The sequence below is a fragment of the Anoplophora glabripennis genome, unplaced genomic scaffold (genome assembly GCF_000390285.2).
Source record: "Anoplophora glabripennis isolate ALB-LARVAE unplaced genomic scaffold, Agla_2.0 scaffold153, whole genome shotgun sequence".
Taxonomy (NCBI): Eukaryota; Metazoa; Arthropoda; class Insecta; order Coleoptera; family Cerambycidae; genus Anoplophora; species Anoplophora glabripennis.
The window spans coordinates 113877-132941 of record NW_019416245.1 but is presented as its reverse complement, the minus strand read 5'-3'; the positions used below and the strand labels follow the sequence as shown (position 1 = coordinate 132941).

General features: G+C 30.6%; 1 protein-coding gene across 2 annotated transcripts in view; it reads left to right on the top strand.

Moving 5' to 3' along the window:
* The window catches only part of LOC108909802 (tyrosine-protein kinase Src64B), a 114797-nt gene that overhangs the window by 15512 nt on the left and 80220 nt on the right, over positions 1–19065 (top strand). Inside the window, exon 1 of one of the 2 annotated variants that reach the window (XM_018714233.2) lies at positions 15680–15712. The exons of the other annotated variant lie outside the window; for it this stretch is intronic. The gene's annotated coding sequence lies outside the window, so the exon portion shown is untranslated. Of the gene's footprint in view, positions 1–15679; positions 15713–19065 lie in introns of those variants that run through there. 2 annotated transcript variants of the gene reach the window in all.

Below are 19065 nucleotides of genomic sequence, written 5' to 3'. Positions count from 1 at the left end.
CAATGGATAAGAGATGCTTATGAAAACATTTTTATTAAACTGTCCTTTGAAGTTTAAATGTACTATAGAAAAATATTTTAGATCAATTAGATTGTCCTTGCCATAAAAATTATAAAGTATCGACTTTTCTGTTCTCAGCTGTCAGTTTTCTATTCTAAATTAATTAATTTTTAGTATTCTATGAGCTAGAGTTGGGTTCATGTGGATGTGGTTATGTCAATTTTAGTTCGGCCATTTGTTGGCCATACGTATTTTGTTATAACTAACAGTTTAATAATCATATTTTTCAGTAATTAAATGAATGTTGATTTGCGAGTGTAATTTTAAACTATATCTACAGTTCAATTTACTGTTATTTTTTCAGTCGTTTTATTTTGGGTTCTGAAGTCAACATTTGGAGCATAATTTAATTTCAATTCACTTTTAAAGCTAGATATAATTTTTTAAACTAGAACAGTTTAAGTTTAATTCTTAATAATTTTCTTAATATATGACTTGTTGGCAAATTCTCCATATAGTTATTTAAAAAAAAATAGGAACGTTAGCAAATGAAAATGAAAAAATTACCAATTTTTAATCATCTTCAAAGTGTCCAAATGAATTTAACATCAAAATAAATAAAAAATGAGGAAGTTAATTTATCGTCATAAATTAATTTACTTTTTTACATTAGTTGTATTGTAGAATATTAAAGATTATTATATTCAATTAAAAAATGCCAGTAGATGTAAGAAGTTTATAGCTAATTTATTAATTCATTCACCGAGTACACTTTAATAGCCATAAAAGTTAAATGTGTACTATAAAATGGTAATTCATAAGTAATCTAACTATTAGCTTCTCTTCTAGTAGAATTCACTCAATTGAAAAGTATAGTCAATTTATACAGAATTTAAGTTTATGAGAAATATTATCTTACTTAAATAAAGTAAATGTTACTACAGACAAGAAAAAAATGTAACTAATTTATGATCAAGCTTTAGTTAGATATTTGTACCTAAATAGTCGAAGAATTATTTACACGAACTTATTCATTCTAGGAGTTCAGAAACGATCATCTTTATTGAGGATTTTCTCTACATTGCTGCAAATTATTCATTTTTTTTTATCTAAAGAAAAGTATCGCTTCCCATTTTTTTATTTGTTATTTATATTTTAAATTGTTTAGTATTTTTGTAATGTTCAGTATTATTTTTCCCGTTTTGTATGTTTTTTCCAATTATCTAGTAGTCTGATTTAGTTACATATTTACTTAGTGTAATGTAATTTAGTGTTATTTTAAATTGGCAACAGAATTTATTAATGCGCCAAAATTGGATCCGTCGCACAAATATGGATAAAGCTGGTGAACAAAATTTCGACCACCTGTTATAAAGCAGATGAAAATTACCATTTGTAAGATTAAAGTGCAGGGTGATTTCAATTTATATACAAAGTTACGGGAATTAATTCATCAAAGTGTAGCATGGTTTAAAGCTTTTTGTGTAGTGAGACTTCGTTTTCGAGAAACAGGGTGTTAAAGTTTTGAATCAGATATAAGCAATACAGTTTTAATTTTAAATTCATGTCATTACAGAAAATGTTTTTTAACTATATTTGTGAACACTATCAGAAGGCGATAGTGTTGTTAAATTAAAAAAAATAAAATTTAACATTAGTTTTCCAGTGGCGTGCAAGTGGTTTTTCAAACATTTGTGATAGTGACATTTTTGATTTTTTTTATTCGATGCTTATGTTTGTACCGACGACACAAACATACCGTCGCTTCAGACGCAACAACTCCGCTTCTATTCGTCCAAATGTTATGAAATTTTGACAGTACGTCAGTGAAGGAAGCCAATAGATGGCCTCGCTAGAAATACCTATTTTGAAAAGTCCTGTTTACTTTGGCACCCATCTTGTACTTTTTTAACAGTTTGTATAGACTTTATCAAACATCCACTTTTATGTAATACCTGAAATCTAGACTTATGACGTCTTTGTATTCTGAGAATTATTTCTTTGTTGTGACATTGTATACCTTTTGCACCTTTAATTTATTTTCTCTGGATTTATATTGTCACTTTCTCGGTAACCATGATCAAAGTGGGGACTTTCGAGAAATCATTTTGATTTCTGTACCTGCTGCTACAATTACAGGAATATTTGACTGCATATTCAAAGTGATAAAACGATTTAACAGTACGTTTAATCAAGTAAAAAAAGAAGCTGAGCGTATTTTTTTAATTGGGGTAGAGGTGCAATGTAGGCAGTTTGAGAACGAGGCATGGCTACAACAATGGAAAAATCGAATATTGTTCGTTCCACATACCGGCTTAACGTGTCACTTAGAAAGCGCGCTGACAATAACTTAATTTCACGTCGAGCCCGTCACACAGCAGGACTATCGTAAATCTACTGATAATAATTAACGTTACGACACAATTATAACAATTATTACATATCCGTAACATATGCAGTCGTGTTCGCAGGAATGTACACAATCGAGTTTATTTTTTATTGTTGCCAAATCGGAGTTTCCTTCTCTAATAACTGTAATCTCTTGTGCACGAACATGCTACCGCATTATTTATTATTAGTGTCGTAGAGCAGCGTAATGGCAATCATTAGCGCAACGTATCTAGTGTCGCCGGCAGGTTTTCGTTGTACGCGTCCGCTAATGCTGAATATAAGTGAGATAATTTCACATTAAAAGCGTTGTACATTTTGATTCCGTAATTATCTTTAACACTCATTTTAAATCAAAAAGAGTTTACGTACGCTGAACTATATGTATATTAGCTCACATGAATAAAAACGGAGTTCTAGATAGTAAAACCCATCTACTAACTAGTAAAAGATTAGAGTAAAAGCAAAACCTTCAAGTCGTACCAATAATGAAATGCTTTTACTTTGGAGCGTCTTAAGCTTCCGGGAAGCAAATTCTCTACTTCCCAAACATAGTATCTACCTAAAACCTCTTCTTCCATTTAGATTGGTTTTGGAGATTAAGTCCTCTGGCCGGTATTTATATTCGATGCGTTGATTGGTTCATGGTGTTCTGGTGGTATTTCCTAACTCTAGTAAAATAAAAACTTTATCATTGGATGTCTCAAGTTATTCCGAAATCAGGGCATTAAATAAAAAAATTGCTTCAAGTATTATCTCTTATGTGGAGTATTTTGCTTCGATTTTTTCTCATACGAAGCCAAGTAAAAGCTAACTTTTCGTATAGTAAAAGGATTAACCTCCTTTTTATTTACATTTAAATTCAGATGGTGTAGTCAAATTAAAAGAAACCCTATGAAGCAATGTAAGATTATAAGTTTCATCATGTCAAACATATTTATAGGTATTTTGGAAAATTTATCATTTTTTTAATTTTAATACTCTCTATCTAAACACGATGTATTTCCGGCCATTATTTTATAGGTCTTTTTTCTATTTTGGCCATTTTTGGAAAATTCTTTTTGTTTTATTTATTACTTAGTTATTAAATTAATTATTTTCAACAATAAGGTATGGGATATAAGATATGGGTATAAATTAAAGCTAGTTCGTTGTAAAATTGCAGAAATGTTTTTAGATGTATGTAGTTGAGACTGTCAAGTACAGTGCAGTATTTTTATTTCTGTATTGGTTTTTCATCCTCTTGAGTTCCTTGCCAAGATTATTTTCGGAATTGTGCTGATGTGTTTTTGACTATTTCAAACACTGTTGAATCTGTAATATCAACAGCACAACTTATTTCGGTAATACGTAAATAATTTAATTTATATTTTTTTAATGAAAAATCGATCTCATGAAATTGCCGATCTGCCAAGACTGGTAAAGACAGCCTAGTACCACCATTTCAAATCAATGCAGCTATCACTTTTAGCTGATGACGTCTTTCAGTTGTTACTGTAAAATAGCCTATAGGGCAACGAACTTTTGGTGGTCCTTTTCAGTTTAAGCAAATAACTTCATTTTAAATCAGTCAAATCAGATGTGTATTGGAATGATAGTTTTGACTGACAAAAAGGATATGATTGACGTTAATTGTGCTTAAGGATGCACTGAACTAGCAGGCCATGTGTAAACAGTCCCTAAGTAAATATACCACGCAACACGGTTTTGCAAATATTTCATAGCGAGTACAACAAATTCTTAACAAACAAAGTTGGGCAACACTTGTAAATTTTAATACAAGAGTATTAGAAACTACAAAACTATAATAATTACTTTTTCTTTGAAATTACTTCATTGTCGTGTACTAGTGTCTTTGGGTCTTGTGTTTTTAACTAATTAATGTTATTAAATTTACAACATGCGGATATTCGTAATGGAAAGTCCACTTTTTAGTTACCAAACCGTGGCGTTTCCTTCTGTAGCGCTGAACAGAATGACCTCTATTTAATTAGTATGACTAGATATACATGATATTAGAAAACGTTGTGTTTTAAAAGCAAAGAATAAGTACTCCTAAATATAATAAAAAATGAGTAAGTCCGCATGACTTGAATATGGTGGAACGAATATTCAGGAGTATCGTCATCTCTTTTGAGCAGTACTTCTACGTCAATGAGATTTTCGCAAATATGGCAGCATTTTCTGAAAGAGCTAGGAAAATTAAGAAAGGTTCTCTCATCTATGATAAGACGTTTTATACAAAAATATCAAAATGAGTTTCAATACTCTTATTGACATTATGCACAAGACAGCACAATGATTTTTAAAATATCTAGACCAGGATCTGTTGAAATATCCCTCTTCTTGGATGTAAGAGGGGGCAAGCTAATTTTTACTGTACTACCTTCAGTACAACTCGCATAATAAAAGTGTAGATCCCTAGATCTGGGCGAGGTCCGGAACATTTCCAAAATTGCAAAAATGTTTAAAAAATACCTATTCTATCTGAGTTTTTACTTATATCTTGGAACCTATGCATTTTGGAAGAATATTGAACAGGAAAAAAAGTTTTAGAATTGAATTTTACACAATATGCTGTAAGTTAGAAATGTTTAAATTTATTGCCGATGTTGGAAAATAGCAATAATAGATGAAAAAATGGCAAAATAGTTTTTTTGGATAATTTCTAAAAATATTTTAGTTGCTCCGAGGACGTTTTACTTTTGGTTAAAATTGGTTCCATAGTTTTCGCAAAATAATTTTTTGAAAAAAATTTTGAAAAAAAAATTTTCGAATTTTCAAAATGTTGCACAGCCTCAAATAAAGCATCTAGATACTTGAAAATGTTTTCAGATAGAAAAGACCATTCGACCCTTCGAGTGGTTTTTGAAAAATTGAAATCGGTTGATTAGGACGGCCACAGTAAATTTTTAAAGTTAACACTCTTTTTTTTATTTTTAAACAATTAGATTACTTACATTTATCAATTTGCAATTTAGTATTTTTGAAAAATTATATAATAATAATTTTAAAGTACTCGGAAAGACGTTTCTTAAAAAAAAAAGTAAAATTCCGTTTATTGGTTCTCGAGATATAAGCAGTAAAAATTTATCGGCATTTACCGTTAATTTATAACCGATTTGGTAATAATCTTTAATCCAGTGGCTTCGTTTTGCCGTGTTCTAAACTGGAAAAAATTTTCGTATCCATAAGTTATCGGCAACATAGATAAATCAGCGGAAAAGCTGTCGCTCGCACGCGCGAAAAGTGACTCAAAACATGAAACGTGGGGGAGGTACGAAAAAAATTGCATTATCTCGGCTTCTAATGGACTAATTTCGATTTTTTTTTATCCGATGTCTCGCTTGCCAAGGAAATTGAATATCGTTATGCCAACTGTCTTATTATACATATTTTGTTATAAACAAAGTTTATTATTTATGCATTAAACATACTGTATATTTTACTCTATGCTATTACATTTTTTCATTGAAAAAATTTGTTTACATATATATTTCCAAACTGAATATGAATGTATTTAGTTACAATTATTACAATTAATTAAATAATTTTTGTTTAAACAAATTAAAAAAATATATATATTTTTATTTGGAAATTAATTTTTGTTCAAGAACAAAGAATTCTTATCCGAATACCGTTATTTCTTCATTTACCTCTGTTTCAGCAATATACATGTACTTGAGACTGATGGCTCGTATTAATATTTTTGTTCAATCAGATAATTTAACAAGAAATATTTGTTTACGTTGACAACATTCCAGTAACTAACTTGATATGTTTGAAATATTGATCGATACAGATAATCTTGATTTGCCCTAATTTTAGATCTTTATTTTAACCTCATCTAATTTTTTATAAGATAGTGTTCAGTCGAGTTAAAGTCTTACTGTTTAATGTTAAAGCAAATACCAGCGTATTTCCAAATACTAGGTTAAATTTCAGATACTTGTACTTGTGTAACATGGAGCCATTCCCTAAGCTTAAGAAAATAAATACATATTGGTTACAACCATGTCATATTATGTTGTTTCAATTTGTTATTCTTCTAAGAATTTATTTATCCGATTCGATTATCTCAATATCTAGTTACATTGTTGATAAATCAGAATCAGATAATCGTTTCTCCTGTAAATTATTTTTATTTAAAATGGCATGTTTTAATGCGTGTAAAAGTAATTTTCTTTGGTGTTTAAATTCTGATTTTTTAAAATTAATTGTTTCAAAATTATTTTCATCGAAGGTAGATAAGTTATTATCAATTTTCTAGTCAAAAAAAGGACCATCTGTTGTTATAAGTCAAAAATTCCAAATATTATATGTATTATCAACTACACTTTTCATAGGTAAGTTCCATACGCTTGTGAATAAGTGAGAACATGTATAGCCCATATGAAAAATGGTATGTATAAAATAGGTATTTTTTACATGCTTATGGAAAGCTCCTATTGTGTTTTCCCAATCTGATATAGTGTACTGTTATTTATGTTAAATGATTATTAATATTATAATTAAGCCTGCAGTGAAATTACGGACGAACTTCCAGACCCGAGCAAATTGAACTCGATGTAAAATAGACCGGGGTACGCACAATCCGTACTTGAAGCTGAATTTTCTGTTAATTAAATCATAACAAAGACATGGCAGACGTGGAGCGCGACCCAGATTTGAAATATTTATGTAACGATCGAATTAAACGGTACTGACGGGTGGCATCCACCGGAAAATTGCAAAGTTTCAAAACGGAATAGATTCCAGTATACACATTATTTATCAATTGAAGATGGCCACGGTTTATAGGTTTTTAACGTAATAATTAATTGTTTGTCGGTTCTCCTCTGTTCTGAAACTCGTAGCGAGTTAATTGTCTGTAGGCAAACGTTTTTGTGTAACGAAATGAAATTAATTTTTAATTTATCTTTGCGTACTTCGTAATTTAGTCGGCAGGTTTGGTATCTTTCTCGCAGCATGAAAAAAAAAGTGGCTGTTCATTGCCTATATAGGAGGTACAAAATGGGACTGCTTTTATTGAACTGATTAGAACCATTAAAAGTTTAAGTGTCTAAGTCTGAGAATTAGTGCACTAGTGGAAAAAATTAAGGGATCAAAAAAAAACTAAATTTTCGGCGATTTTTCAAATGGCTGTATCTAAAAATGGTCGTATTGGCGTAAAAAAAAGCAATTTGAAGCTTGAAGTTTCTAATTTTTGGATTTTGCAAAAAAAAATTTTCAAGTAACACGTATCGCGCAATCTTAATGAATATCATGAAAAAAAATTTTTCGAAATTTTTTTTCGGTCTTATTTTTGGTGTACGGACTTGAAAAAAATGTTTCCAACTTAACCACCTTACTGATTAGATAGATTGTTCATTTAGCTTCAATTTCTTTTTTTTTTTTTTGGTCTCGATACGACCATTTCTCGCTGAGCTATCGGACTTTGAATGAAAATGGATCATTTTCTCTTTGTTCATCGATATCTCAGAAACCAATGGTTGCACAGAAAATCGACGGTGGGTTTCAGAAACTTGAATGAATTCTCTACAAGGTCCTGGCACGGTTTTTTAGAAAAACATTTTTTTTATCCATAACATGACTGAAAAATCGTAAAAAATAGGACTTTTTAGGGGTCTTCTAGAAAATCACGTGCCACATTGAGAATATTGGGAAAATGACTAATGTTAAGTGTGCCTTTTACAGGTCATTGTACCCCTAAAAGCCCTACAGAGTTTCAGTTCGATCCATCAAGCCAACCATCAATTTTTAAAAAAATTAAAGGATCACGTTTTTTGCCTTTAAATGCTCATAATCTGTAAAAAATGAAAAAAATAATTTTTTTCCTGATTTTTTTTTACATTTTTATTGCAGAAAGCGTTTGAAATTATGAAAAAAAAAAATTTTTTTTTAAATTTTTTAGGGACCGATTTTCAGAAATTTCATAAAACCGCCGGCATTAGCGTTACCCAAAGCGTACCAAGTGGAGGTTGAAGTTATGAAGTTCTACTGAAAAAAAGGTGGTTTGAAAAAAACTTTGTTTTAGTGTTCTGTAAATTCGGAAAAAGCGTTTTATGAATTCAGAAGTATCGCAACAATAATCTCTGAAAAGGGTGTAGATCGAGGTCAATATTCGGTTAAGGGTATCAACTTTTTTAAATTTAATTAAAATTCGGTCAGCATAATCACGAAATGAAGTAGGGGAATCGTGTCGAAAATGCTTGGGGATTACTGAGATAAATTTTCTGGAGTGAATCCAACAAAAAAATTTTCAAAAAAAAAATTTTTTTTTTGTCATAACTTCAAACGCTTTTCGCACGTGTGTAAAAGAAGCGGAAATCCGATTGTGCAACCTCCACGTGGTACGCTTTGGGTAATGCTAATGCCGGCGGTTTTGCGAAATTTCTGAAAATCAGTTAAACAATTTTTTTTTGCTCTACAATAAGAATATATAAAAAATCAGGAAAAAAATCTTTTTTTCATTTTTTAACAGATTATAAGTATTTAAAGTTAAAAAAACGTGATACTTTAATTTTTTTAAAAATTCAATCGAATGAAACAAAAAAACGGCTTGATGGATCGAATTGAAACTCTGTAGGGCTTTTAGGGGTACAATGACCTGTAAAAGGCACACTTAACATTAGTCATTTTCCCAATATTCTCAATGTGGCACGTGATTTATTAGAAGTCCCCTAAAAGTCCTATTTTTACGATTTTTCAGTCATGTTAAAGATAAACATTTTTTTTTCAAAAAAAACCGTGCCAGGACCTTGTAGAGAATTCATTCACGTTTCTGAAACCCACCGTCGATTTTCTGTGCAACCATTGGTTTCTGAGATATCGATGAACAAAGAGAAAATGATCCATTTTCATTCAATGTCCGATAGCTCAGCGAGAAATGGTCGTATCGAGACCAAAAAAAAAAAAAAAAGAAATTGAAGCTAAATGAACAACCTATCTAATCCATAAGGTGGTTAAGTTGGAAAAATTTTTTTCAAGTCCGTACACCAAATATAAGATCGAAAAAAATTTCGAAAAATTTTTTTTCATGATATTCATTAAGATTGCGCGATACATGTTACTTGAAAATTTTTTTTTTGCAAGATCCAAAAATTAGAAACTTCAAGCTTCAAATTGCTTTTTTTTTACTCCAATACGACCATTTTTATCAAAGATACAGCCATTTGAAAAATCGCCGAACATTTAGATTTTTTTTTGATCCCTTAATTTTTTCCACTAGTTTATGTTTGTACTTTAAAAATACTTAGCAAAGTAAAGAAGTAAAATACATTTATAACCAAAGGAAGTGGACAATTTACTACGAATAAATAAATAAAAACGAGTTCTTTTGCACAGAAGTCGTATCTTCGCTTCCTTCGTTGCATTGCAAATTGAAAATTAGCCAAGTCAAAGCTCATACTTCATATGAATTCTGCAATTTAAATCCACTGTAAGAAAATTCGAGTATTAAAATAACTTGTTTACAGCCGTGTTCCGATTTCTACGCTGTCTGATGGAATTGCAGCATTTTAACATTCTCCCAATTGTTATCGCAATGAATAACCGCAAATTACTCGCAGGATTCTCGCCCACCATATCATTAGACACGTTTGACTCGTATCGGAAGAATGGTGGCGGCAGTAGGCAGTCGGGTCTCCGTAAAAAACTTAAATATCAAATACGCTAAGCCTCTATAAACAATGATAATTGGTAATAAATTAAAATTGTTATGCATGTGAAACTATTAATCTCCTCGATTGTTTAATTAACAATAGGCTGATGATGGAAAATGGCACATTGAGAAACTTTCAGAAATAGAGTCTGAAGTGCATTCTTTAGATAACTCAGTAATAATTTTCTTTGAATATTCGCGTCATGTGTAGTTTAATAATAAAATATAAATATTAAATCCTCTGGCCGGTATTTTGGTTTGATGGTTTAAATGTCATTGGTCTGCGACGTTCCCATTTTTAATTTTTTTTTTTATATTTGACATCGTTTACAATTTCAGCTAATTTCAGACTCTCCTGATTTTTCTTAGGAGATAACCAGATATTCCTCATTTTCCTTATTTTCATGTTTAGTCATAGACTAAGAGCCGGATAGGAAAATTTTCCTAATCATTTTAGGCACCGTAAAGAAGTCTATCAGTTCAATATTTCTGTTAGGTATCAATTTTGTCCTGTTCTTTCGAACTCATACGAGCTTCTGATTCAATTCAAATATTTTATTACTACAACCAAGCGTCAAAGAATAAGAGTTTGTCTTGTGAACGAAATACAGAGATCATTACATCTTAAATAATATAGAGCGAATTGTATTGATCTTACGTTACCTAAACTATCACAACAAAGTTCATCGTTACACTATACATAGTTTTTAAGTTTTCGTATAATTTCGTAGCAATTTTAACCATCCTTTAAGGAAGTATATCGGGTTTACTCAAATGCACAGATGTACTGGAAATTTATATAGCGTATTACCCGGTCCTCCCTCTGTGCGTCATATTTTTTTGAATTTTTTTTTGAATCTAGATTTTGAGATATTGTTGTTGAAAGTTGTTCATTTTAACATAGGTTTATATGGCGAAGATGGACGGTGCGGCTCTTTTTTTGCCCATAACTGAGAAAAAATTGTCGAAATTGTGAAACATAACTTTTCCATAGAGTACACAGTATTATCTTATTTTTGATATAAAACTAATGTAAGTTTTGAACATAGTACAGCTGTATTAATTAGAAACAGAAACCACTAATTGCATTTCTGTCTGACTTGAGGATTAATGTGGCAACGTCGCAATCAGCTGACAGCAAGGAGGGAATACATTTGAAAGACTTGATAAAAACGAAATTGATTTCAAACATATACATTTTTCCTAAATAAATTATCCACAAAAGATGTGTTTTTGTAATGTTTTAAAAAAACTAGATTAATTAAAAAAGACTAGGAAGCTGTGATATATTTATTGGAATAAAAAACACAGTTGATAAATCCTTTTAATATATTTAATGGTTTATAAATCGTAATCGTAATCATTACCCAGCAATATTTAGGGTTATATAAAGTTTTCTTTACTTGATTAATATAATTAGTAATACTTGAGATAAAAGCATTTGTACCGAATAACAAAGGAACATAAATATTTCTCAGCAAACTTTATATCTAAAAAATTAGTTATAGTTACAAAACTTTTGTAACATTACTAAAATAGAGATGAAAAACACGAACAGTGAGTAATAATGTAATTTCTATCACAGAACCTTCAAAATTGCATCCAACATTGTCTTTGACTTGGGCAAGAGATGGGTGCGAGTGTCATTTCATTTCTTTAGAACTAAATTAACATAATTCTCGTTGTTTTGTATATTGTACATAGTTTACACACAATACATTTTTGAACGCGTACGCATCTTTACCCGAATTTGACGCGCACTATCTCCGATGTCCGAGGTCTGTAGATTCGCAGTGTGTACAACTGCTAGTCAATTATTAGCGCTGTTGTCACATCTACATAGTCTTTATGCGTTAATTAAATATAATTTAAAACTACTTAAATATGAATGAATTGGCAGCGGGCTTTAGTCCCATAAGAAAAGCATAGGACCCCCCCCCTGCGTTCCTCACTTCCCTCGGACCCCGATATACCTCCTTAGATACAGACAGTAAAAAATTCCTACTATATTTCTTTCCCCAATACCTATTTATCTTGTGACAAAATTTTCTCTATTACTGTTATTCTCTTCTCAACAACTGCTAATTGCAAAATTATTTTCACCGCGTACCTACTTTAGTTATGCAGCTTAGATATAATTTATGTGTCGTCAGTTTCATCTGCTGTTATCCAGTTCTGTATCGTATCATCACCATCACTCTCGCCTTCAACGGTTAACACCAGCCCAATCAAAAGTAATTCGTAACGGGTCAGGTCATTCCGAAATTGGACAGGTTAGTTCATGTTAATTGAAATAATTCCGTCTTGCATCATTTGGTGGCATTTCATGAATGTTTCTGAGATTGCGACATGCTTGCCTTGGCTGCGACATGTCCACCAAGATAATTAATTAGAAGTACCGACACCGACCGGATTTTTATGTATTTGGGTGAAATTTTTAACAGTGGAAATGCCTCATTGTAGGATTTACGTGCCTGAAGAAAGTTGCCGGATTTATTTCCTTTTTAATTGGGCCCGTAAATCACCAGAAGCAGGTATGTGTTATTTTTAAATAACAATTTATGTCTACGATTTTGTTGGCAATTAAAATTATTCTACATTACTGAGAAATTTATATACGGTGTGTCCCAAAATGGCGGAACAAAATAAAAATTTTTTCCGGTTTAAATTTTAAAAAGTCACTGATTAGTAAATAGAAATTGTCACTTTTCCGCAATATTTCCTATTTTTTTGAGACATGTTTAACATACCGAATTTGTTTTAATAGGACGCTCCATATTTCATAGTATAAATAGATAGTCCTTATAAAGACGAATTCAGCGATATAAGATGGACAAAAATAGAAAATATTGCTGAAAAGTGACAATTTCTATTTACTAAGTGACCTGTTTCAGCGAATTTTTTAAATTTCAACTGAAAAAAAATATATACGAAATTTGTTCCATCATTTTGAGAGACACTGTAATAAATTTTACATAATTGTCATTGTATCACATTTTATCTTTTATTTTATATTCTATGTGTTTGTAGTGTCCCTTGTTTGAGAAAGTTTGATTGTAGTTTGTAGAAGTAAATACTGTCAAACATATACAGCGTTACAAATTTTTAATTGTCCAATACATGTATCTTTCTTATTTTAAGAGATACAGAAATGTTTAAATTAGCAAAAATGTGCAGAATTTTATGCCGACCACTTATTTGTTTTTAAATTTAGAAAATTCCAAATAGTTCCGAAGATATTCGAAGGAAACTAATTTTATGCTCTTTCTCTTTCTAATCGAATTTAATTTTATTTTTGTGTTTGTGTTGTTTTTTAAAAAATTTAGGGCAATAATGTATAGTCTGATATTAAATGATGTGAGCAATCGATATTTGCTGTCAATATTTCTGTTTTTGATATGGCCATATTGAATGTTTGCCCCATTAGAAAAAATGCAAATTCTCTTTACAACGATTCTAATTTTTGAGATTTTCAGAATTAAATAACCAAGATAATCAATATAATTATAATATTAATAAAAAAAGTCAAGTAGCCATGTGTAATATTTCTTATTTTTAATACAACAACCTTTGTTTACATAACACTAACAAGAGCAACTGACAAAACTATCTAGATAAAGCAAAACAAAATTAAATGGTAAATTTAAATTTTATAACAAATGCTTATTGTGAGCTGTATTTGTTAAATATCTGTTTAGAATTTTGTGCAAGGTGCCTACATCAATTAAGACGAACCTAAGCTTTGAGTCATTATAATCACTGATATAAAAGTGTTCACTCCTCTAATATATCATCTGCAATTATTTATTTGTGTCGCCTGTATTGCTTGTTTATTTACTGATTGCATATATTGTCTTCACAAAATATTTTTAAAGTTTTTGAATCACGAAGTATTGTGTAGGTGCGCAGTTAGAAGAATGTTAAGTAATTTAGTCTTTGTTAATCGTCACAAGCGCATATATTGATGAAAGTAAATCCTGGTATTTGTTGATTAAAAGAACCTCTTTTATGCCCAGGCAGCTTTCCAATTTTAATATAAATCCGATAATCATTATAAGACAATGAAGGGGAGTGGTAAAAAAAAGAAACATCCTTACAAATTGCGAATGTGAGGAATGTCAGTAACACCATTTAATATTGTGAGAATCTGATTGCGAAGATACGAGGCAGCAATGGGGTTTTCTCAGTTTTAAGATTTTATATTTGCATTAGAATTGAAAGAAATAGAGGTGATGTCTAAAAAGATTAAGTGGTGATCACTTTCTTTTATGTGGAAGGTACCGAATTTGTTCTCTGTTTAAATGTTACCGTGTCCAATTTGTGCCATGCAAATTTGGAATCTTAGTTAGAGTCATTGCAGAAATTAACACAGGTTAACCACAATAAAGTAATTCTTTGTAAATAAATTCAGCAAATTCTATTTAATGCAAAATAGTTTTAAGCAATAAAACCGTTTTAGGTTGTTTTTAGGAATTGGTACGGTTTTTTTTTTTTCACCACGACAAAATATAAATCTATCAGTAAATTGTTATAATGTAATGGTAGATGCAAAAAGACTGTCTGAATTGCAAAATTTAAAAAATATGTAAGTATTCAATACGGTTTTTTTTTCTAAAAGCCAAAGTTTTCTATTTTTTTATATCCTTTCACAAAAAATTATGTTGAAAGTTGCCACAAATCTTTTTCTCTTAATTATATGGTTCCCATCAGGAACTGTAATAATTCTGGGTTTATTCTTAATCTTCAGTAACCTTTCCCATTAGTTCGATACTTTTGCGGGCTATTGAATGCGTTATCTATAGTTATGATAAGTAAAACATTCGGGACATTTTAAATTCACATTGTCCACTCATTCATATGATACGTATCCACTTTCACCCAGACTCCTTCGTTGCATCACGTACATACCATTATCATTAAAGAATATCTCGAAATTTTCGGGTCATAGTAATTATTTCAGAACATATCAGCTTTAAAATACGAACGAACCCTAATTATCTCGTACTTTTATCTGTTAATTGCGAAAATACTAGCCATGTCCATTACCTCAGATGCGTGCCTAAAACTGGAACCACCAAAATGTTTTTTTGACGTCCATTGCAAAGAATTGGCTTTGGTCACGTTACCGCCCTATTTGTTCAGACCGCAGGATATTAAAGTGTGTCTCTTTTACTACTGTGTTTGTTTCTGTTACAAGCGAAAATATGTCTCGCATTAACATCTGCGTATTTATTGATGTAATTGAATGAAAACAAGGGTTGTAGTTTAAGGGAGAACAGATGTCGCAGCAACACCTTCTAAATGCGCTTTTCTGGTGTGGTTTCGGGTTACTCGAGTTTGAATACCCCTCTTTGCCATATTTATAAAAATAAGAGCATTTAGCTGTCTATTGGGATGTTGTACAAAGTTTTATAAAGTAAAAGTTCAGATGTTGTTAGTGAAATAAAAATCTTCAAAGGTAATGACATTTGAAGGATATTCTTAAATTACATACTTTGTCTACAGAGAATTTTTTGTTTTCAGGACATATTTATTTAAAAAATACTTTAATGATGTTTAAAAAGTAATTGTACAACTAACATTGTATATTCTGTCTCATTAATACAATCTCTTTTGTTCCAGGTTGGTATCCAGTTCTATAGCAACTTTTAAACTTGTAAGGTAAAGTTGAAATTAATTTAAAACTTTAAATTATTTTGCTTTTTTCGTAATTGAAAAACAACTCAACTGAGCAAGATGCTCCGATCTTTTGTTCAGAAGTACGGGATAATGAATAATGTTATTCCTTTGAATATAACATCACGCGATTATAAACGTTCTAAAGCTGTAACTCTCAAAAGTATTTTTTTTGTGAACAACTTTATGTTTACCAGGGACGACTTGTAAACGAAATTTTTCATTTCATAGTATTATATTTTGAAATATTTTACTTAATCCTATTTTCTTTGTTGTTTGGAGGAAAAACAAAGGTACTTTTCTCATTGTTTCACTGATGACAAAACCTAGTACATCATCAGACGTATTTGAAAAAAAATACCTCAAGACGCCTTCATCTTTATAGAAGATGTGATAAGCGGAAATACCTTGACTACCCGAAGTTATTTGTTTATAACTTTTAATTTTTAAGCATCTGTTAAGTAGTTTTCATCATCTGCTGATGACGCTGATTGATGTTTTTTCATAAATAACACTCGAGTACTGCCGTTGCCGACCTTCGCGTTCGGTATGTAAATAAAAAATTAATTACCCCCCTAATTAATTACTTACCGTAGTTTTTAATGAATTCCGTATAGTTATTTACAACTAAATGCAGTTTCTTCAATACACTCGCACTTACAGATAGATTGTGGTTTATATGGCGAACAAATTTTCTACCGCATTTGTTTCTCCTGTAAGCTTCAACTATTTTTACTAGTTTCGTCAATTTGAAGGATAAAGTGGGTATAGAAACCATTAGGCACATGTTAAAAACTAATTACTTGGTAATATGTATGTACTTTATACCTATAGCAGACATTTAAAGTCATCTGGCTTAAATATGCAGTTCCGAAGTTGATTGTGTAGGTTTCTTTACATAATTCCATCTTATTTGTTATTAAAAATTACAACCGCCTTAGGATACTGCTTTGTGAAAAGCTTTGGGTGATAAGTATTAGTATCATTAGGTAGGTACATATGTACAATTCTAATGCAATCCATTACATTGTTTGACAATCTTTTTTATAAAAATATATAATTAAAATTTGTAATTATTTATTAATTAATACTAAGAATTTGCGTTTGTATTAAGTATATTACCTAGAAACATTCGTTTTGATTAAGCATTTCGTAATTTCTGGAAGAAAAATTGCTTCTACAATTGCAGTATACGCTTATTGCATGTAGCTGAGTCAACATAGTGAGAACGAGAATATATTGCACTAATTGTTATATTTGTTTTGTAATTAATTGATACATATCTCTCCGGTCTTACGTTATTGTCTATTCGTGACGGAACTGCTTGGATTCAAAACAAAAAAAAATGTAGGAATACTCGTAAAAATATTAGATACCTACACTATGTCAAAAGTTTTGAAGTAATACACTGGAAATACATGTTCTTACGATTATTCATTGGACCGATATTCTTTGGGGGTTTATACTATTACAGTCTCTCCAACATTTCCAAATATATGTGATTTATCATTTCGATTGGAATTTCGAGAATGGATCGTTAAACCATTTTATAGATGTTCTTTAATCTACACTACATCTAGAAGTCGCAACTACACGATGTTCAGTTGTTTTTTTTCTATAAATTAATTTTTGAAATCCTCAAAACACCATGACACTTTTATCAGAGTTTTCCCTGAAGCTAAAATTTAAAAAGTTAACGAGGTAATCATTTTCGGTGTAAACCCAGTACATACACGACTGTTCTAAGCTTTAACTAATACATTTTCTACAAGTTACATTTTAGATAGAGATTAAAAGCATTATCATGTTGGTTTCTACTCAATCTGATACAAAGTTGTTAGTCTTTTACATGAAAGCCAATCGAAACCTGAGTAAAATTGTAAAGAAAGATATGACTAGGTATAGTAATGATGATTGCAAATGTACTAGGTATATACTATACTTTTATGCTGCACAGGGAAACTGTTAGATGATGAATATAATTATAATTACTAGGAATATATTTAGTAACCGATTTAGTGATATGTGTCACTGAATCGAATTATAGATACATTTTGCTTTCGTGGGGAGAGTGAACATTTAGTTTTTTATGCGTAACTAGATAAATAATTATTAAAATTTTGGATTTGGTCGGGTATTTCAGCCAAAATTAACAAAGAAGACTTTTTTCTTAATTTTGACTGACATATCCGACTAAATGCAAAATTCTCAACTTACAATTAGACAGTCGTCTAATAGTCTACTCTAAATAATTACTATTAAATATATTTTTTTTGCTTCTAGTCTACTGTTTGTAAAGTACAAAAAATTATGTTACAATTTTGACAACCGTAGAATTATATAAATAGTAGTTAGTTATATTTATCGCATCATACTGAGCACAGCAATAATTTAATTTTGGTATTTATCCGAGTTTGTATATAAATATATATTGAAAAAACTTTTAATTACATAGTGCCATATTATAGTACTGTACTGTATGTATTAATATGATTTTAAATCATCATGACCATCATTATTATGCTACGTTATTCTAAAATATAGTAACACAGTAATAGGAGCTGTGATAGTCGACGTGTGGCAAAGGCGAATTGAGAATTGGATTGGATTGATTAGCAAATCTATATTTACAATGATTATAACTATTTTCGAAGAAGATTAAATAGACTATTGCATTGTGATAAAAAGTATACCTATCGTTGAGAACAAAATACCGTTTTCTATATGTAGTTATTATCTAGGTATTAAATATTTTTTCGGCTATGAATAAACAAACCGGATATTATGAAAAAATAGCAGCCTATCCAAAAAACAAATTAGCATAATGATTGACAGCGTAAGGGGATTACAACTTATTTATTATTTAAACCCGCAGTAGCTTGTAATATTTTCATTAAACCGTACTTGAACTTTTACTGGCTCGTGCGGAACTTCCCGTACAGAGCTTTTACATTGGCAAATACATTAGTTTGTTTTTGAATTACCTGTTACTTCACTTGCAAACGTACAAACAGTTCAGTATTGTGGATGGTTTTTAACTAAAATGTAATAAACGCCATTTTATCGAATGTCAAGTGGAAGACCGTTATAAAGTTGTACAAACGAACTCAATGAAGCTATTGTCTGCTAAGAGGTGTCGAGGTCGATTGAAAAGTAAATAAGAATGCTTTCTATCCGACAAAGGGAGCAATTGTTACCGGTAGAAGAATTTTACTAATTGCTTCATAACGTACGCCAGTGTGGTATGGATTGCGAACTATTTTGTCTGGTGAAATCAATTGTGGGGGTTTTGACTATTGCAATTGTTGGTTTTGAAGGTGGTCTAATTTTATAAACAA